This window comes from Hyla sarda, unplaced genomic scaffold, assembly GCF_029499605.1.
Source record: "Hyla sarda isolate aHylSar1 unplaced genomic scaffold, aHylSar1.hap1 scaffold_2822, whole genome shotgun sequence".
NCBI lineage: Eukaryota > Metazoa > Chordata > Amphibia > Anura > Hylidae > Hyla > Hyla sarda.
The window spans coordinates 1-21,260 of record NW_026609527.1 but is presented as its reverse complement, the minus strand read 5'-3'; the positions used below and the strand labels follow the sequence as shown (position 1 = coordinate 21,260).

Here is a 21,260-nt window from a genome sequence, read left to right as displayed (position 1 = left end):
TTGTGTGTGTGTTTCCTATGCAGATCCTAAGCCCAGTGTCACATGCAAGTAGGAGGAGTAAGAAGGGTTCCTGGCAAATCCGGGTTATGGATTGCATTTAAAAAGGCCCCGTGGGAGTGCAATGGGCCCCTGTCTTGCTGCTTAGCAATAATGGTATGGGTTTAGGTTCTGCTGTGTGTACTGGTGGTTGACTGCCCCCCAGCCCAGAGTGTGCATGGAAAATTGTCTGGCAGCCTCCCTGACAGCAAGCAGTGATAGTGCCCATGAAGGGGACCTTGTTGGGCCCGCCCCTTTCACGGTTATCGCTTCTCGGCCTTTTGGCTAAGATCAAGTGTAGTATCTGTTCTTATCAGTTTAATATCTGATACGTCCCCTATCTGGGGACCATATATTAAATGGATTTTTGAGAACGGGGGCCGATTTCGAAGCTTGCTTCCGTCGCCCTATGCATTGACCCGATATGGCAGTATCTTCGGGTACAGTGCACCACCCCCTTACAGGGTTAAAAAGAAAGATTCCTACTTTCATTGCTACCTGCTTGCTGGCTAGCCAGCTAGCCAGCCCTGTGGGCCTTGCTGCTGCTGCAGCCAAAAAACAAAAGGTGGTGCTGCTGCTGCTTCTGCTGCTTCTGCTTCTGCTTGTGTCTGGCCCCTGTTGGAGCGTCCAGGCACAGGACTTCTGCTGCTGCTGACTAAATGGCCTCCTTAATTGGATCATTTGAGTAGCCAGCACACCTGTGCAGGTAGGGCATGACATGATAGGCAGCTGCCTTGATAGCGGGTGGGTGCTGAATGTTCCTAATTGACAAAATAAGATTAATGCTTATGAAGAAATATAAAATCTCATCCCTTCCCCAATATCGCGCCACACCCCTACCCCTTAATTCCCTGGTTGAACGTGATGGACATATGTCTTTTTTCGACCGTACTAACTATGTAACTATGTAACATAACATGGGGGGGGGGGGTCTCCTGGCTGTTCACACAGGTGTGTCATTGCTGTACATTGACCATGCATTGCTTCTGTGGTATTGCAAAGGCAAAGACAAATGCTTCCAGCCATCCATTGCACTAATGGATTGGTCATCAGCTGGCTGTCTATGTCCCGCATCAATATAGACCAAAGTACAGAGGGTTAGGCTATGCTATTGTGCACCTACCTGATGCATCAGAAGGTGCGAGGCCCTTGCTAAATTCTGTGCACAGACTTTGAGATCTATACTTTAGACTGTATCTAAACCTGCTCCAACATGGACTGACATTCTGGCCTACTTTCAGCCGATGCGACTTGTCTGTCGCTGAACAGTCGCTTTTTATGTATTCAGCACCTATGTATAATGTTGTAAAAATGCTCTAGAAGCTAAAGTCGCAGAAATGTCACACATATTTGGCCTGCAACTTTCTGTGCGACAAATTCAGACAGGAAAAATCAGTATAAATCCTTAGAAAATTATCCCCCAGTGTCTCCATCTGCTGGCGGTATTGAATAAGCATTGCTGCACTGATGGGGTATGCATTAGACGAAAAAAAAGAAGAAAAAGAAGAATAATACGCCCAGAAAAGAGGCGAAAAGGAGAAAAACGTAAAAAAACGTGAAAAAAAAGTAAGAGGAAGAGAAGGGAAAAAAAGGTGGAAATGGGTTTAAAAGTGATTTCGGCGGAGAAATATATATATATATATATATATATATATATATATATATATATATATACGCGCACACACACACATATATATAAACGTATTCTCCGTTGAGATATTGCAGCCGCTGCTGTGTCCAGGCCCAGGAGCCTTAGCACTGTGCTGTGATGTCACTCAATACCACTGACATCACTAGGTGTAAACAACATCTCTCCTTTGCTGTGTATGTGACTATGGAGCTGTTTGGTGATGTCGTCTATTATGGCCTTCATAGAAGCAACAGGAGATTGTTGCATCCATCTAGAACCCTCAGAACTACAGTGCTATGATGTCACTCACTTCCACAGGCCTTGCAGAGTGTAAACAACAACAACCCAGCTTTGTTGTGTATGTAACCATAGGGATTTGTGATGTCACCTAGAACCTTCACAGCAGCGACAGCTTTATGAGGAGCATCAGCACTGCTCTGCCTGAGCAGAACCATCACCGCCATAGGTTGTCAAATAACCCGGATTTAACCCACACAGGTAAGTCCAATGGGGTGCAGGCATGTCCTCTATGCTTACAGCTTCCCGTGGGTGTTGGTTTGATACCGTTTGGGGACAGCCAAGGAGGCATCTGCAGGCAACAAAGGTAGGTGTGTGCTTGTGTGTGTGTTTCCTATGCAGATCCTAAGCCCAGTGTCACATGCAAGTAGGAGGAGTAAGAAGGGTTCCTGGCAAATCCGGGTTATGGATTGCATTTAAAAAGGCCCCGTGGGAGTGCAATGGGCCCCTGTCTTGCTGCTTAGCAATAATGGTATGGGTTTAGGTTCTGCTGTGTGTACTGGTGGTTGACTGCCCCCCAGCCCAGAGTGTGCATGGAAAATTGTCTGGCAGCCTCCCTGACAGCAAGCAGTGATAGTGCCCATGAAGGGGACCTTGTTGGGCCCGCCCCTTTCACGGTTATCGCTTCTCGGCCTTTTGGCTAAGATCAAGTGTAGTATCTGTTCTTATCAGTTTAATATCTGATACGTCCCCTATCTGGGGACCATATATTAAATGGATTTTTGAGAACGGGGGCCGATTTCGAAGCTTGCTTCCGTCGCCCTATGCATTGACCCGATATGGCAGTATCTTCGGGTACAGTGCACCACCCCCTTACAGGGTTAAAAAGAAAGATTCCTACTTTCATTGCTACCTGCTTGCTGGCTAGCCAGCTAGCCAGCCCTGTGGGCCTTGCTGCTGCTGCAGCCAAAAAACAAAAGGTGGTGCTGCTGCTGCTTCTGCTGCTTCTGCTTCTGCTTGTGTCTGGCCCCTGTTGGAGCGTCCAGGCACAGGACTTCTGCTGCTGCTGACTAAATGGCCTCCTTAATTGGATCATTTGAGTAGCCAGCACACCTGTGCAGGTAGGGCATGACATGATAGGCAGCTGCCTTGATAGCGGGTGGGTGCTGAATGTTCCTAATTGACAAAATAAGATTAATGCTTATGAAGAAATATAAAATCTCATCCCTTCCCCAATATCGCGCCACACCCCTACCCCTTAATTCCCTGGTTGAACGTGATGGACATATGTCTTTTTTCGACCGTACTAACTATGTAACTATGTAACATAACATGGGGGGGGGGGGGGTCTCCTGGCTGTTCACACAGGTGTGTCATTGCTGTACATTGACCATGCATTGCTTCTGTGGTATTGCAAAGGCAAAGACAAATGCTTCCAGCCATCCATTGCACTAATGGATTGGTCATCAGCTGGCTGTCTATGTCCCGCATCAATATAGACCAAAGTACAGAGGGTTAGGCTATGCTATTGTGCACCTACCTGATGCATCAGAAGGTGCGAGGCCCTTGCTAAATTCTGTGCACAGACTTTGAGATCTATACTTTAGACTGTATCTAAACCTGCTCCAACATGGACTGACATTCTGGCCTACTTTCAGCCGATGCGACTTGTCTGTCGCTGAACAGTCGCTTTTTATGTATTCAGCACCTATGTATAATGTTGTAAAAATGCTCTAGAAGCTAAAGTCGCAGAAATGTCACACATATTTGGCCTGCAACTTTCTGTGCGACAAATTCAGACAGGAAAAATCAGTATAAATCCTTAGAAAATTATCCCCCAGTGTCTCCATCTGCTGGCGGTATTGAATAAGCATTGCTGCACTGATGGGGTATGCATTAGACGAAAAAAAAGAAGAAAAAGAAGAATAATACGCCCAGAAAAGAGGCGAAAAGGAGAAAAACGTAAAAAAACGTGAAAAAAAAGTAAGAGGAAGAGAAGGGAAAAAAAGGTGGAAATGGGTTTAAAAGTGATTTCGGCGGAGAAATATATATATATATATATATATATATATATATATATATATATACGCGCACACACACACATATATATAAACGTATTCTCCGTTGAGATATTGCAGCCGCTGCTGTGTCCAGGCCCAGGAGCCTTAGCACTGTGCTGTGATGTCACTCAATACCACTGACATCACTAGGTGTAAACAACATCTCTCCTTTGCTGTGTATGTGACTATGGAGCTGTTTGGTGATGTCGTCTATTATGGCCTTCATAGAAGCAACAGGAGATTGTTGCATCCATCTAGAACCCTCAGAACTACAGTGCTATGATGTCACTCACTTCCACAGGCCTTGCAGAGTGTAAACAACAACAACCCAGCTTTGTTGTGTATGTAACCATAGGGATTTGTGATGTCACCTAGAACCTTCACAGCAGCGACAGCTTTATGAGGAGCATCAGCACTGCTCTGCCTGAGCAGAACCATCACCGCCATAGGTTGTCAAATAACCCGGATTTAACCCACACAGGTAAGTCCAATGGGGTGCAGGCATGTCCTCTATGCTTACAGCTTCCCGTGGGTGTTGGTTTGATACCGTTTGGGGACAGCCAAGGAGGCATCTGCAGGCAACAAAGGTAGGTGTGTGCTTGTGTGTGTGTTTCCTATGCAGATCCTAAGCCCAGTGTCACATGCAAGTAGGAGGAGTAAGAAGGGTTCCTGGCAAATCCGGGTTATGGATTGCATTTAAAAAGGCCCCGTGGGAGTGCAATGGGCCCCTGTCTTGCTGCTTAGCAATAATGGTATGGGTTTAGGTTCTGCTGTGTGTACTGGTGGTTGACTGCCCCCCAGCCCAGAGTGTGCATGGAAAATTGTCTGGCAGCCTCCCTGACAGCAAGCAGTGATAGTGCCCATGAAGGGGACCTTGTTGGGCCCGCCCCTTTCACGGTTATCGCTTCTCGGCCTTTTGGCTAAGATCAAGTGTAGTATCTGTTCTTATCAGTTTAATATCTGATACGTCCCCTATCTGGGGACCATATATTAAATGGATTTTTGAGAACGGGGGCCGATTTCGAAGCTTGCTTCCGTCGCCCTATGCATTGACCCGATATGGCAGTATCTTCGGGTACAGTGCACCACCCCCTTACAGGGTTAAAAAGAAAGATTCCTACTTTCATTGCTACCTGCTTGCTGGCTAGCCAGCTAGCCAGCCCTGTGGGCCTTGCTGCTGCTGCAGCCAAAAAACAAAAGGTGGTGCTGCTGCTGCTTCTGCTGCTTCTGCTTCTGCTTGTGTCTGGCCCCTGTTGGAGCGTCCAGGCACAGGACTTCTGCTGCTGCTGACTAAATGGCCTCCTTAATTGGATCATTTGAGTAGCCAGCACACCTGTGCAGGTAGGGCATGACATGATAGGCAGCTGCCTTGATAGCGGGTGGGTGCTGAATGTTCCTAATTGACAAAATAAGATTAATGCTTATGAAGAAATATAAAATCTCATCCCTTCCCCAATATCGCGCCACACCCCTACCCCTTAATTCCCTGGTTGAACGTGATGGACATATGTCTTTTTTCGACCGTACTAACTATGTAACTATGTAACATAACATGGGGGGGGGGGGTCTCCTGGCTGTTCACACAGGTGTGTCATTGCTGTACATTGACCATGCATTGCTTCTGTGGTATTGCAAAGGCAAAGACAAATGCTTCCAGCCATCCATTGCACTAATGGATTGGTCATCAGCTGGCTGTCTATGTCCCGCATCAATATAGACCAAAGTACAGAGGGTTAGGCTATGCTATTGTGCACCTACCTGATGCATCAGAAGGTGCGAGGCCCTTGCTAAATTCTGTGCACAGACTTTGAGATCTATACTTTAGACTGTATCTAAACCTGCTCCAACATGGACTGACATTCTGGCCTACTTTCAGCCGATGCGACTTGTCTGTCGCTGAACAGTCGCTTTTTATGTATTCAGCACCTATGTATAATGTTGTAAAAATGCTCTAGAAGCTAAAGTCGCAGAAATGTCACACATATTTGGCCTGCAACTTTCTGTGCGACAAATTCAGACAGGAAAAATCAGTATAAATCCTTAGAAAATTATCCCCCAGTGTCTCCATCTGCTGGCGGTATTGAATAAGCATTGCTGCACTGATGGGGTATGCATTAGACGAAAAAAAAGAAGAAAAAGAAGAATAATACGCCCAGAAAAGAGGCGAAAAGGAGAAAAACGTAAAAAAACGTGAAAAAAAAGTAAGAGGAAGAGAAGGGAAAAAAAGGTGGAAATGGGTTTAAAAGTGATTTCGGCGGAGAAATATATATATATATATATATATATATATATATATATATATATATACGCGCACACACACACATATATATAAACGTATTCTCCGTTGAGATATTGCAGCCGCTGCTGTGTCCAGGCCCAGGAGCCTTAGCACTGTGCTGTGATGTCACTCAATACCACTGACATCACTAGGTGTAAACAACATCTCTCCTTTGCTGTGTATGTGACTATGGAGCTGTTTGGTGATGTCGTCTATTATGGCCTTCATAGAAGCAACAGGAGATTGTTGCATCCATCTAGAACCCTCAGAACTACAGTGCTATGATGTCACTCACTTCCACAGGCCTTGCAGAGTGTAAACAACAACAACCCAGCTTTGTTGTGTATGTAACCATAGGGATTTGTGATGTCACCTAGAACCTTCACAGCAGCGACAGCTTTATGAGGAGCATCAGCACTGCTCTGCCTGAGCAGAACCATCACCGCCATAGGTTGTCAAATAACCCGGATTTAACCCACACAGGTAAGTCCAATGGGGTGCAGGCATGTCCTCTATGCTTACAGCTTCCCGTGGGTGTTGGTTTGATACCGTTTGGGGACAGCCAAGGAGGCATCTGCAGGCAACAAAGGTAGGTGTGTGCTTGTGTGTGTGTTTCCTATGCAGATCCTAAGCCCAGTGTCACATGCAAGTAGGAGGAGTAAGAAGGGTTCCTGGCAAATCCGGGTTATGGATTGCATTTAAAAAGGCCCCGTGGGAGTGCAATGGGCCCCTGTCTTGCTGCTTAGCAATAATGGTATGGGTTTAGGTTCTGCTGTGTGTACTGGTGGTTGACTGCCCCCCAGCCCAGAGTGTGCATGGAAAATTGTCTGGCAGCCTCCCTGACAGCAAGCAGTGATAGTGCCCATGAAGGGGACCTTGTTGGGCCCGCCCCTTTCACGGTTATCGCTTCTCGGCCTTTTGGCTAAGATCAAGTGTAGTATCTGTTCTTATCAGTTTAATATCTGATACGTCCCCTATCTGGGGACCATATATTAAATGGATTTTTGAGAACGGGGGCCGATTTCGAAGCTTGCTTCCGTCGCCCTATGCATTGACCCGATATGGCAGTATCTTCGGGTACAGTGCACCACCCCCTTACAGGGTTAAAAAGAAAGATTCCTACTTTCATTGCTACCTGCTTGCTGGCTAGCCAGCTAGCCAGCCCTGTGGGCCTTGCTGCTGCTGCAGCCAAAAAACAAAAGGTGGTGCTGCTGCTGCTTCTGCTGCTTCTGCTTCTGCTTGTGTCTGGCCCCTGTTGGAGCGTCCAGGCACAGGACTTCTGCTGCTGCTGACTAAATGGCCTCCTTAATTGGATCATTTGAGTAGCCAGCACACCTGTGCAGGTAGGGCATGACATGATAGGCAGCTGCCTTGATAGCGGGTGGGTGCTGAATGTTCCTAATTGACAAAATAAGATTAATGCTTATGAAGAAATATAAAATCTCATCCCTTCCCCAATATCGCGCCACACCCCTACCCCTTAATTCCCTGGTTGAACGTGATGGACATATGTCTTTTTTCGACCGTACTAACTATGTAACTATGTAACATAACATGGGGGGGGGGGGTCTCCTGGCTGTTCACACAGGTGTGTCATTGCTGTACATTGACCATGCATTGCTTCTGTGGTATTGCAAAGGCAAAGACAAATGCTTCCAGCCATCCATTGCACTAATGGATTGGTCATCAGCTGGCTGTCTATGTCCCGCATCAATATAGACCAAAGTACAGAGGGTTAGGCTATGCTATTGTGCACCTACCTGATGCATCAGAAGGTGCGAGGCCCTTGCTAAATTCTGTGCACAGACTTTGAGATCTATACTTTAGACTGTATCTAAACCTGCTCCAACATGGACTGACATTCTGGCCTACTTTCAGCCGATGCGACTTGTCTGTCGCTGAACAGTCGCTTTTTATGTATTCAGCACCTATGTATAATGTTGTAAAAATGCTCTAGAAGCTAAAGTCGCAGAAATGTCACACATATTTGGCCTGCAACTTTCTGTGCGACAAATTCAGACAGGAAAAATCAGTATAAATCCTTAGAAAATTATCCCCCAGTGTCTCCATCTGCTGGCGGTATTGAATAAGCATTGCTGCACTGATGGGGTATGCATTAGACGAAAAAAAAGAAGAAAAAGAAGAATAATACGCCCAGAAAAGAGGCGAAAAGGAGAAAAACGTAAAAAAACGTGAAAAAAAAGTAAGAGGAAGAGAAGGGAAAAAAAGGTGGAAATGGGTTTAAAAGTGATTTCGGCGGAGAAATATATATATATATATATATATATATATATATATATATACGCGCACACACACACATATATATAAACGTATTCTCCGTTGAGATATTGCAGCCGCTGCTGTGTCCAGGCCCAGGAGCCTTAGCACTGTGCTGTGATGTCACTCAATACCACTGACATCACTAGGTGTAAACAACATCTCTCCTTTGCTGTGTATGTGACTATGGAGCTGTTTGGTGATGTCGTCTATTATGGCCTTCATAGAAGCAACAGGAGATTGTTGCATCCATCTAGAACCCTCAGAACTACAGTGCTATGATGTCACTCACTTCCACAGGCCTTGCAGAGTGTAAACAACAACAACCCAGCTTTGTTGTGTATGTAACCATAGGGATTTGTGATGTCACCTAGAACCTTCACAGCAGCGACAGCTTTATGAGGAGCATCAGCACTGCTCTGCCTGAGCAGAACCATCACCGCCATAGGTTGCCAAATAACCCGGATTTAACCCACACAGGTAAGTCCAATGGGGTGCAGGCATGTCCTCTATGCTTACAGCTTCCCGTGGGTGTTGGTTTGATACCGTTTGGGGACAGCCAAGGAGGCATCTGCAGGCAACAAAGGTAGGTGTGTGCTTGTGTGTGTGTTTCCTATGCAGATCCTAAGCCCAGTGTCACATGCAAGTAGGAGGAGTAAGAAGGGTTCCTGGCAAATCCGGGTTATGGATTGCATTTAAAAAGGCCCCGTGGGAGTGCAATGGGCCCCTGTCTTGCTGCTTAGCAATAATGGTATGGGTTTAGGTTCTGCTGTGTGTACTGGTGGTTGACTGCCCCCCAGCCCAGAGTGTGCATGGAAAATTGTCTGGCAGCCTCCCTGACAGCAAGCAGTGATAGTGCCCATGAAGGGGACCTTGTTGGGCCCGCCCCTTTCACGGTTATCGCTTCTCGGCCTTTTGGCTAAGATCAAGTGTAGTATCTGTTCTTATCAGTTTAATATCTGATACGTCCCCTATCTGGGGACCATATATTAAATGGATTTTTGAGAACGGGGGCCGATTTCGAAGCTTGCTTCCGTCGCCCTATGCATTGACCCGATATGGCAGTATCTTCGGGTACAGTGCACCACCCCCTTACAGGGTTAAAAAGAAAGATTCCTACTTTCATTGCTACCTGCTTGCTGGCTAGCCAGCTAGCCAGCCCTGTGGGCCTTGCTGCTGCTGCAGCCAAAAAACAAAAGGTGGTGCTGCTGCTGCTTCTGCTGCTTCTGCTTCTGCTTGTGTCTGGCCCCTGTTGGAGCGTCCAGGCACAGGACTTCTGCTGCTGCTGACTAAATGGCCTCCTTAATTGGATCATTTGAGTAGCCAGCACACCTGTGCAGGTAGGGCATGACATGATAGGCAGCTGCCTTGATAGCGGGTGGGTGCTGAATGTTCCTAATTGACAAAATAAGATTAATGCTTATGAAGAAATATAAAATCTCATCCCTTCCCCAATATCGCGCCACACCCCTACCCCTTAATTCCCTGGTTGAACGTGATGGACATATGTCTTTTTTCGACCGTACTAACTATGTAACTATGTAACATAACATGGGGGGGGGGGGTCTCCTGGCTGTTCACACAGGTGTGTCATTGCTGTACATTGACCATGCATTGCTTCTGTGGTATTGCAAAGGCAAAGACAAATGCTTCCAGCCATCCATTGCACTAATGGATTGGTCATCAGCTGGCTGTCTATGTCCCGCATCAATATAGACCAAAGTACAGAGGGTTAGGCTATGCTATTGTGCACCTACCTGATGCATCAGAAGGTGCGAGGCCCTTGCTAAATTCTGTGCACAGACTTTGAGATCTATACTTTAGACTGTATCTAAACCTGCTCCAACATGGACTGACATTCTGGCCTACTTTCAGCCGATGCGACTTGTCTGTCGCTGAACAGTCGCTTTTTATGTATTCAGCACCTATGTATAATGTTGTAAAAATGCTCTAGAAGCTAAAGTCGCAGAAATGTCACACATATTTGGCCTGCAACTTTCTGTGCGACAAATTCAGACAGGAAAAATCAGTATAAATCCTTAGAAAATTATCCCCCAGTGTCTCCATCTGCTGGCGGTATTGAATAAGCATTGCTGCACTGATGGGGTATGCATTAGACGAAAAAAAAGAAGAAAAAGAAGAATAATACGCCCAGAAAAGAGGCGAAAAGGAGAAAAACGTAAAAAAACGTGAAAAAAAAGTAAGAGGAAGAGAAGGGAAAAAAAGGTGGAAATGGGTTTAAAAGTGATTTCGGCGGAGAAATATATATATATATATATATATATATATATATATATATATATATATATACGCGCACACACACACATATATATAAACGTATTCTCCGTTGAGATATTGCAGCCGCTGCTGTGTCCAGGCCCAGGAGCCTTAGCACTGTGCTGTGATGTCACTCAATACCACTGACATCACTAGGTGTAAACAACATCTCTCCTTTGCTGTGTATGTGACTATGGAGCTGTTTGGTGATGTCGTCTATTATGGCCTTCATAGAAGCAACAGGAGATTGTTGCATCCATCTAGAACCCTCAGAACTACAGTGCTATGATGTCACTCACTTCCACAGGCCTTGCAGAGTGTAAACAACAACAACCCAGCTTTGTTGTGTATGTAACCATAGGGATTTGTGATGTCACCTAGAACCTTCACAGCAGCGACAGCTTTATGAGGAGCATCAGCACTGCTCTGCCTGAGCAGAACCATCACCGCCATAGGTTGTCAAATAACCCGGATTTAACCCACACAGGTAAGTCCAATGGGGTGCAGGCATGTCCTCTATGCTTACAGCTTCCCGTGGGTGTTGGTTTGATACCGTTTGGGGACAGCCAAGGAGGCATCTGCAGGCAACAAAGGTAGGTGTGTGCTTGTGTGTGTGTTTCCTATGCAGATCCTAAGCCCAGTGTCACATGCAAGTAGGAGGAGTAAGAAGGGTTCCTGGCAAATCCGGGTTATGGATTGCATTTAAAAAGGCCCCGTGGGAGTGCAATGGGCCCCTGTCTTGCTGCTTAGCAATAATGGTATGGGTTTAGGTTCTGCTGTGTGTACTGGTGGTTGACTGCCCCCCAGCCCAGAGTGTGCATGGAAAATTGTCTGGCAGCCTCCCTGACAGCAAGCAGTGATAGTGCCCATGAAGGGGACCTTGTTGGGCCCGCCCCTTTCACGGTTATCGCTTCTCGGCCTTTTGGCTAAGATCAAGTGTAGTATCTGTTCTTATCAGTTTAATATCTGATACGTCCCCTATCTGGGGACCATATATTAAATGGATTTTTGAGAACGGGGGCCGATTTCGAAGCTTGCTTCCGTCGCCCTATGCATTGACCCGATATGGCAGTATCTTCGGGTACAGTGCACCACCCCCTTACAGGGTTAAAAAGAAAGATTCCTACTTTCATTGCTACCTGCTTGCTGGCTAGCCAGCTAGCCAGCCCTGTGGGCCTTGCTGCTGCTGCAGCCAAAAAACAAAAGGTGGTGCTGCTGCTGCTTCTGCTGCTTCTGCTTCTGCTTGTGTCTGGCCCCTGTTGGAGCGTCCAGGCACAGGACTTCTGCTGCTGCTGACTAAATGGCCTCCTTAATTGGATCATTTGAGTAGCCAGCACACCTGTGCAGGTAGGGCATGACATGATAGGCAGCTGCCTTGATAGCGGGTGGGTGCTGAATGTTCCTAATTGACAAAATAAGATTAATGCTTATGAAGAAATATAAAATCTCATCCCTTCCCCAATATCGCGCCACACCCCTACCCCTTAATTCCCTGGTTGAACGTGATGGACATATGTCTTTTTTCGACCGTACTAACTATGTAACTATGTAACATAACATGGGGGGGGGGGGTCTCCTGGCTGTTCACACAGGTGTGTCATTGCTGTACATTGACCATGCATTGCTTCTGTGGTATTGCAAAGGCAAAGACAAATGCTTCCAGCCATCCATTGCACTAATGGATTGGTCATCAGCTGGCTGTCTATGTCCCGCATCAATATAGACCAAAGTACAGAGGGTTAGGCTATGCTATTGTGCACCTACCTGATGCATCAGAAGGTGCGAGGCCCTTGCTAAATTCTGTGCACAGACTTTGAGATCTATACTTTAGACTGTATCTAAACCTGCTCCAACATGGACTGACATTCTGGCCTACTTTCAGCCGATGCGACTTGTCTGTCGCTGAACAGTCGCTTTTTATGTATTCAGCACCTATGTATAATGTTGTAAAAATGCTCTAGAAGCTAAAGTCGCAGAAATGTCACACATATTTGGCCTGCAACTTTCTGTGCGACAAATTCAGACAGGAAAAATCAGTATAAATCCTTAGAAAATTATCCCCCAGTGTCTCCATCTGCTGGCGGTATTGAATAAGCATTGCTGCACTGATGGGGTATGCATTAGACGAAAAAAAAGAAGAAAAAGAAGAATAATACGCCCAGAAAAGAGGCGAAAAGGAGAAAAACGTAAAAAAACGTGAAAAAAAAGTAAGAGGAAGAGAAGGGAAAAAAAGGTGGAAATGGGTTTAAAAGTGATTTCGGCGGAGAAATATATATATATATATATATATATATATATATATATATATATATATACGCGCACACACACACATATATATAAACGTATTCTCCGTTGAGATATTGCAGCCGCTGCTGTGTCCAGGCCCAGGAGCCTTAGCACTGTGCTGTGATGTCACTCAATACCACTGACATCACTAGGTGTAAACAACATCTCTCCTTTGCTGTGTATGTGACTATGGAGCTGTTTGGTGATGTCGTCTATTATGGCCTTCATAGAAGCAACAGGAGATTGTTGCATCCATCTAGAACCCTCAGAACTACAGTGCTATGATGTCACTCACTTCCACAGGCCTTGCAGAGTGTAAACAACAACAACCCAGCTTTGTTGTGTATGTAACCATAGGGATTTGTGATGTCACCTAGAACCTTCACAGCAGCGACAGCTTTATGAGGAGCATCAGCACTGCTCTGCCTGAGCAGAACCATCACCGCCATAGGTTGTCAAATAACCCGGATTTAACCCACACAGGTAAGTCCAATGGGGTGCAGGCATGTCCTCTATGCTTACAGCTTCCCGTGGGTGTTGGTTTGATACCGTTTGGGGACAGCCAAGGAGGCATCTGCAGGCAACAAAGGTAGGTGTGTGCTTGTGTGTGTGTTTCCTATGCAGATCCTAAGCCCAGTGTCACATGCAAGTAGGAGGAGTAAGAAGGGTTCCTGGCAAATCCGGGTTATGGATTGCATTTAAAAAGGCCCCGTGGGAGTGCAATGGGCCCCTGTCTTGCTGCTTAGCAATAATGGTATGGGTTTAGGTTCTGCTGTGTGTACTGGTGGTTGACTGCCCCCCAGCCCAGAGTGTGCATGGAAAATTGTCTGGCAGCCTCCCTGACAGCAAGCAGTGATAGTGCCCATGAAGGGGACCTTGTTGGGCCCGCCCCTTTCACGGTTATCGCTTCTCGGCCTTTTGGCTAAGATCAAGTGTAGTATCTGTTCTTATCAGTTTAATATCTGATACGTCCCCTATCTGGGGACCATATATTAAATGGATTTTTGAGAACGGGGGCCGATTTCGAAGCTTGCTTCCGTCGCCCTATGCATTGACCCGATATGGCAGTATCTTCGGGTACAGTGCACCACCCCCTTACAGGGTTAAAAAGAAAGATTCCTACTTTCATTGCTACCTGCTTGCTGGCTAGCCAGCTAGCCAGCCCTGTGGGCCTTGCTGCTGCTGCAGCCAAAAAACAAAAGGTGGTGCTGCTGCTGCTTCTGCTGCTTCTGCTTCTGCTTGTGTCTGGCCCCTGTTGGAGCGTCCAGGCACAGGACTTCTGCTGCTGCTGACTAAATGGCCTCCTTAATTGGATCATTTGAGTAGCCAGCACACCTGTGCAGGTAGGGCATGACATGATAGGCAGCTGCCTTGATAGCGGGTGGGTGCTGAATGTTCCTAATTGACAAAATAAGATTAATGCTTATGAAGAAATATAAAATCTCATCCCTTCCCCAATATCGCGCCACACCCCTACCCCTTAATTCCCTGGTTGAACGTGATGGACATATGTCTTTTTTCGACCGTACTAACTATGTAACTATGTAACATAACATGGGGGGGGGGGGTCTCCTGGCTGTTCACACAGGTGTGTCATTGCTGTACATTGACCATGCATTGCTTCTGTGGTATTGCAAAGGCAAAGACAAATGCTTCCAGCCATCCATTGCACTAATGGATTGGTCATCAGCTGGCTGTCTATGTCCCGCATCAATATAGACCAAAGTACAGAGGGTTAGGCTATGCTATTGTGCACCTACCTGATGCATCAGAAGGTGCGAGGCCCTTGCTAAATTCTGTGCACAGACTTTGAGATCTATACTTTAGACTGTATCTAAACCTGCTCCAACATGGACTGACATTCTGGCCTACTTTCAGCCGATGCGACTTGTCTGTCGCTGAACAGTCGCTTTTTATGTATTCAGCACCTATGTATAATGTTGTAAAAATGCTCTAGAAGCTAAAGTCGCAGAAATGTCACACATATTTGGCCTGCAACTTTCTGTGCGACAAATTCAGACAGGAAAAATCAGTATAAATCCTTAGAAAATTATCCCCCAGTGTCTCCATCTGCTGGCGGTATTGAATAAGCATTGCTGCACTGATGGGGTATGCATTAGACAAAAAAAAAGAAGAAAAAGAAGAATAATACGCCCAGAAAAGAGGCGAAAAGGAGAAAAACGTAAAAAAACGTGAAAAAAAAGTAAGAGGAAGAGAAGGGAAAAAAAGGTGGAAATGGGTTTAAAAGTGATTTCGGCGGAGAAATATATATATATATATATATATATATATATATATATATACGCGCACACACACACATATATATAAACGTATTCTCCGTTGAGATATTGCAGCCGCTGCTGTGTCCAGGCCCAGGAGCCTTAGCACTGTGCTGTGATGTCACTCAATACCACTGACATCACTAGGTGTAAACAACATCTCTCCTTTGCTGTGTATGTGACTATGGAGCTGTTTGGTGATGTCGTCTATTATGGCCTTCATAGAAGCAACAGGAGATTGTTGCATCCATCTAGAACCCTCAGAACTACAGTGCTATGATGTCACTCACTTCCACAGGCCTTGCAGAGTGTAAACAACAACAACCCAGCTTTGTTGTGTATGTAACCATAGGGATTTGTGATGTCACCTAGAACCTTCACAGCAGCGACAGCTTTATGAGGAGCATCAGCACTGCTCTGCCTGAGCAGAACCATCACCGCCATAGGTTGTCAAATAACCCGGATTTAACCCACACAGGTAAGTCCAATGGGGTGCAGGCATGTCCTCTATGCTTACAGCTTCCCGTGGGTGTTGGTTTGATACCGTTTGGGGACAGCCAAGGAGGCATCTGCAGGCAACAAAGGTAGGTGTGTGCTTGTGTGTGTGTTTCCTATGCAGATCCTAAGCCCAGTGTCACATGCAAGTAGGAGGAGTAAGAAGGGTTCCTGGCAAATCCGGGTTATGGATTGCATTTAAAAAGGCCCCGTGGGAGTGCAATGGGCCCCTGTCTTGCTGCTTAGCAATAATGGTATGGGTTTAGGTTCTGCTGTGTGTACTGGTGGTTGACTGCCCCCCAGCCCAGAGTGTGCATGGAAAATTGTCTGGCAGCCTCCCTGACAGCAAGCAGTGATAGTGCCCATGAAGGGGACCTTGTTGGGCCCGCCCCTTTCACGGTTATCGCTTCTCGGCCTTTTGGCTAAGATCAAGTGTAGTATCTGTTCTTATCAGTTTAATATCTGATACGTCCCCTATCTGGGGACCATATATTAAATGGATTTTTGAGAACGGGGGCCGATTTCGAAGCTTGCTTCCGTCGCCCTATGCATTGACCCGATATGGCAGTATCTTCGGGTACAGTGCACCACCCCCTTACAGGGTTAAAAAGAAAGATTCCTACTTTCATTGCTACCTGCTTGCTGGCTAGCCAGCTAGCCAGCCCTGTGGGCCTTGCTGCTGCTGCAGCCAAAAAACAAAAGGTGGTGCTGCTGCTGCTTCTGCTGCTTCTGCTTCTGCTTGTGTCTGGCCCCTGTTGGAGCGTCCAGGCACAGGACTTCTGCTGCTGCTGACTAAATGGCCTCCTTAATTGGATCATTTGAGTAGCCAGCACACCTGTGCAGGTAGGGCATGACATGATAGGCAGCTGCCTTGATAGCGGGTGGGTGCTGAATGTTCCTAATTGACAAAATAAGATTAATGCTTATGAAGAAATATAAAATCTCATCCCTTCCCCAATATCGCGCCACACCCCTACCCCTTAATTCCCTGGTTGAACGTGATGGACATATGTCTTTTTTCGACCGTACTAACTATGTAACTATGTAACATAACATGGGGGGGGGGGGTCTCCTGGCTGTTCACACAGGTGTGTCATTGCTGTACATTGACCATGCATTGCTTCTGTGGTATTGCAAAGGCAAAGACAAATGCTTCCAGCCATCCATTGCACTAATGGATTGGTCATCAGCTGGCTGTCTATGTCCCGCATCAATATAGACCAAAGTACAGAGGGTTAGGCTATGCTATTGTGCACCTACCTGATGCATCAGAAGGTGCGAGGCCCTTGCTAAATTCTGTGCACAGACTTTGAGATCTATACTTTAGACTGTATCTAAACCTGCTCCAACATGGACTGACATTCTGGCCTACTTTCAGCCGATGCGACTTGTCTGTCGCTGAACAGTCGCTTTTTATGTATTCAGCACCTATGTATAATGTTGTAAAAATGCTCTAGAAGCTAAAGTCGCAGAAATGTCACACATATTTGGCCTGCAACTTTCTGTGCGACAAATTCAGACAGGAAAAATCAGTATAAATCCTTAGAAAATTATCCCCCAGTGTCTCCATCTGCTGGCGGTATTGAATAAGCATTGCTGCACTGATGGGGTATGCATTAGACGAAAAAAAAGAAGAAAAAGAAGAATAATACGCCCAGAAAAGAGGCGAAAAGGAGAAAAACGTAAAAAAACGTGAAAAAAAAGTAAGAGGAAGAGAAGGGAAAAAAAGGTGGAAATGGGTTTAAAAGTGATTTCGGCGGAGAAATATATATATATATATATATATATATATATATATATATATATATATACGCGCACACACACACATATATATAAACGTATTCTCCGTTGAGATATTGCAGCCGCTGCTGTGTCCAGGCCCAGGAGCCTTAGCACTGTGCTGTGATGTCACTCAATACCACTGACATCACTAGGTGTAAACAACATCTCTCCTTTGCTGTGTATGTGACTATGGAGCTGTTTGGTGATGTCGTCTATTATGGCCTTCATAGAAGCAACAGGAGATTGTTGCATCCATCTAGAACCCTCAGAACTACAGTGCTATGATGTCACTCACTTCCACAGGCCTTGCAGAGTGTAAACAACAACAACCCAGCTTTGTTGTGTATGTAACCATAGGGATTTGTGATGTCACCTAGAACCTTCACAGCAGCGACAGCTTTATGAGGAGCATCAGCACTGCTCTGCCTGAGCAGAACCATCACCGCCATAGGTTGTCAAATAACCCGGATTTAACCCACACAGGTAAGTCCAATGGGGTGCAGGCATGTCCTCTATGCTTACAGCTTCCCGTGGGTGTTGGTTTGATACCGTTTGGGGACAGCCAAGGAGGCATCTGCAGGCAACAAAGGTAGGTGTGTGCTTGTGTGTGTGTTTCCTATGCAGATCCTAAGCCCAGTGTCACATGCAAGTAGGAGGAGTAAGAAGGGTTCCTGGCAAATCCGGGTTATGGATTGCATTTAAAAAGGCCCCGTGGGAGTGCAATGGGCCCCTGTCTTGCTGCTTAGCAATAATGGTATGGGTTTAGGTTCTGCTGTGTGTACTGGTGGTTGACTGCCCCCCAGCCCAGAGTGTGCATGGAAAATTGTCTGGCAGCCTCCCTGACAGCAAGCAGTGATAGTGCCCATGAAGGGGACCTTGTTGGGCCCGCCCCTTTCACGGTTATCGCTTCTCGGCCTTTTGGCTAAGATCAAGTGTAGTATCTGTTCTTATCAGTTTAATATCTGATACGTCCCCTATCTGGGGACCATATATTAAATGGATTTTTGAGAACGGGGGCCGATTTCGAAGCTTGCTTCCGTCGCCCTATGCATTGACCCGATATGGCAGTATCTTCGGGTACAGTGCACCACCCCCTTACAGGGTTAAAAAGAAAGATTCCTACTTTCATTGCTACCTGCTTGCTGGCTAGCCAGCTAGCCAGCCCTGTGGGCCTTGCTGCTGCTGCAGCCAAAAAACAAAAGGTGGTGCTGCTGCTGCTTCTGCTGCTTCTGCTTCTGCTTGTGTCTGGCCCCTGTTGGAGCGTCCAGGCACAGGACTTCTGCTGCTGCTGACTAAATGGCCTCCTTAATTGGATCATTTGAGTAGCCAGCACACCTGTGCAGGTAGGGCATGACATGATAGGCAGCTGCCTTGATAGCGGGTGGGTGCTGAATGTTCCTAATTGACAAAATAAGATTAATGCTTATGAAGAAATATAAAATCTCATCCCTTCCCCAATATCGCGCCACACCCCTACCCCTTAATTCCCTGGTTGAACGTGATGGACATATGTCTTTTTTCGACCGTACTAACTATGTAACTATGTAACATAACATGGGGGGGGGGGGTCTCCTGGCTGTTCACACAGGTGTGTCATTGCTGTACATTGACCATGCATTGCTTCTGTGGTATTGCAAAGGCAAAGACAAATGCTTCCAGCCATCCATTGCACTAATGGATTGGTCATCAGCTGGCTGTCTATGTCCCGCATCAATATAGACCAAAGTACAGAGGGTTAGGCTATGCTATTGTGCACCTACCTGATGCATCAGAAGGTGCGAGGCCCTTGCTAAATTCTGTGCACAGACTTTGAGATCTATACTTTAGACTGTATCTAAACCTGCTCCAACATGGACTGACATTCTGGCCTACTTTCAGCCGATGCGACTTGTCTGTCGCTGAACAGTCGCTTTTTATGTATTCAGCACCTATGTATAATGTTGTAAAAATGCTCTAGAAGCTAAAGTCGCAGAAATGTCACACATATTTGGCCTGCAACTTTCTGTGCGACAAATTCAGACAGGAAAAATCAGTATAAATCCTTAGAAAATTATCCCCCAGTGTCTCCATCTGCTGGCGGTATTGAATAAGCATTGCTGCACTGATGGGGTATGCATTAGACGAAAAAAAAGAAGAAAAAGAAGAATAATACGCCCAGAAAAGAGGCGAAAAGGAGAAAAACGTAAAAAAACGTGAAAAAAAAGTAAGAGGAAGAGAAGGGAAAAAAAGGTGGAAATGGGTTTAAAAGTGATTTCGGCGGAGAAATATATATATATATATATATATATATATATATATATATATATATATACGCGCACACACACACATATATATAAACGTATTCTCCGTTGAGATATTGCAGCCGCTGCTGTGTCCAGGCCCAGGAGCCTTAGCACTGTGCTGTGATGTCACTCAATACCACTGACATCACTAGGTGTAAACAACATCTCTCCTTTGCTGTGTATGTGACTATGGAGCTGTTTGGTGATGTCGTCTATTATGGCCTTCATAGAAGCAACAGGAGATTGTTGCATCCATCTAGAACCCTCAGAACTACAGTGCTATGATGTCACTCACTTCCACAGGCCTTGCAGAGTGTAAACAACAACAACCCAGCTTTGTTGTGTATGTAACCATAGGGATTTGTGATGTCACCTAGAACCTTCACAGCAGCGACAGCTTTATGAGGAGCATCAGCACTGCTCTGCCTGAGCAGAACCATCACCGCCATAGGTTGTCAAATAACCCGGATTTAACCCACACAGGTAAGTCCAATGGGGTGCAGGCATGTCCTCTATGCTTACAGCTTCCCGTGGGTGTTGGTTTGATACCGTTTGGGGACAGCCAAGGAGGCATCTGCAGGCAACAAAGGTAGGTGTGTGCTTGTGTGTGTGTTTCCTATGCAGATCCTAAGCCCAGTGTCACATGCAAGTAGGAGGAGTAAGAAGGGTTCCTGGCAAATCCGGGTTATGGATTGCATTTAAAAAGGCCCCGTGGGAGTGCAATGGGCCCCTGTCTTGCTGCTTAGCAATAATGGTATGGGTTTAGGTTCTGCTGTGTGTACTGGTGGTTGACTGCCCCCCAGCCCAGAGTGTGCATGGAAAATTGTCTGGCAGCCTCCCTGACAGCAAGCAGTGATAGTGCCCATGAAGGGGACCTTGTTGGGCCCGCCCCTTTCACGGTTATCGCTTCTCGGCCTTTTGGCTAAGATCAAGTGTAGTATCTGTTCTTATCAGTTTAATATCTGATACGTCCCCTATCTGGGGACCATATATTAAATGGATTTTTGAGAACGGGGGCCGATTTCGAAGCTTGCTTCCGTCGCCCTATGCATTGACCCGATATGGCAGTATCTTCGGGTACAGTGCACCACCCCCTTACAGGGTTAAAAAGAAAGATTCCTACTTTCATTGCTACCTGCTTGCTGGCTAGCCAGCTAGCCAGCCCTGTGGGCCTTGCTGCTGCTGCAGCCAAAAAACAAAAGGTGGTGCTGCTGCTGCTTCTGCTGCTTCTGCTTCTGCTTGTGTCTGGCCCCTGTTGGAGCGTCCAGGCACAGGACTTCTGCTGCTGCTGACTAAATGGCCTCCTTAATTGGATCATTTGAGTAGCCAGCACACCTGTGA

At 46.2% G+C, this 21,260-nt stretch overlaps 10 non-coding genes across 10 annotated transcripts; all 10 read left to right on the top strand.

Annotated features, from left to right (window-relative positions):
* The first annotated feature begins 301 nt into the window (after nt 1-301).
* Nucleotides 302-492, top strand: LOC130326237 (U2 spliceosomal RNA). Its single transcript, XR_008870886.1, has one exon. It is a non-coding gene; the product is annotated as a U2 spliceosomal RNA (small nuclear RNA).
* A 2,091-nt stretch (nt 493-2,583) lies between these two features.
* Nucleotides 2,584-2,774, top strand: LOC130326235 (U2 spliceosomal RNA). The gene has a single exon (XR_008870885.1). It is a non-coding gene; the product is annotated as a U2 spliceosomal RNA (small nuclear RNA).
* Nucleotides 2,775-4,863: 2,089 nt separating this feature from the next.
* LOC130326234 (U2 spliceosomal RNA) lies at nt 4,864-5,054 on the top strand. The gene has a single exon (XR_008870884.1). It is a non-coding gene; the product is annotated as a U2 spliceosomal RNA (small nuclear RNA).
* A 2,089-nt stretch (nt 5,055-7,143) lies between these two features.
* Nucleotides 7,144-7,334, top strand: LOC130326233 (U2 spliceosomal RNA). The gene has a single exon (XR_008870883.1). It is a non-coding gene; the product is annotated as a U2 spliceosomal RNA (small nuclear RNA).
* Nucleotides 7,335-9,417: 2,083 nt separating this feature from the next.
* LOC130326232 (U2 spliceosomal RNA) lies at nt 9,418-9,608 on the top strand. Its single transcript, XR_008870882.1, has one exon. It is a non-coding gene; the product is annotated as a U2 spliceosomal RNA (small nuclear RNA).
* Nucleotides 9,609-11,701: 2,093 nt separating this feature from the next.
* Nucleotides 11,702-11,892, top strand: LOC130326244 (U2 spliceosomal RNA). The gene has a single exon (XR_008870893.1). It is a non-coding gene; the product is annotated as a U2 spliceosomal RNA (small nuclear RNA).
* A 2,091-nt stretch (nt 11,893-13,983) lies between these two features.
* On the top strand, nt 13,984-14,174 carry LOC130326243 (U2 spliceosomal RNA). Its single transcript, XR_008870892.1, has one exon. It is a non-coding gene; the product is annotated as a U2 spliceosomal RNA (small nuclear RNA).
* A 2,083-nt stretch (nt 14,175-16,257) lies between these two features.
* LOC130326242 (U2 spliceosomal RNA) lies at nt 16,258-16,448 on the top strand. Its single transcript, XR_008870891.1, has one exon. It is a non-coding gene; the product is annotated as a U2 spliceosomal RNA (small nuclear RNA).
* Nucleotides 16,449-18,539: 2,091 nt separating this feature from the next.
* On the top strand, nt 18,540-18,730 carry LOC130326241 (U2 spliceosomal RNA). The gene has a single exon (XR_008870890.1). It is a non-coding gene; the product is annotated as a U2 spliceosomal RNA (small nuclear RNA).
* Nucleotides 18,731-20,821: 2,091 nt separating this feature from the next.
* On the top strand, nt 20,822-21,012 carry LOC130326231 (U2 spliceosomal RNA). Its single transcript, XR_008870881.1, has one exon. It is a non-coding gene; the product is annotated as a U2 spliceosomal RNA (small nuclear RNA).
* The last annotated feature ends 248 nt before the right edge of the window (nt 21,013-21,260 follow it).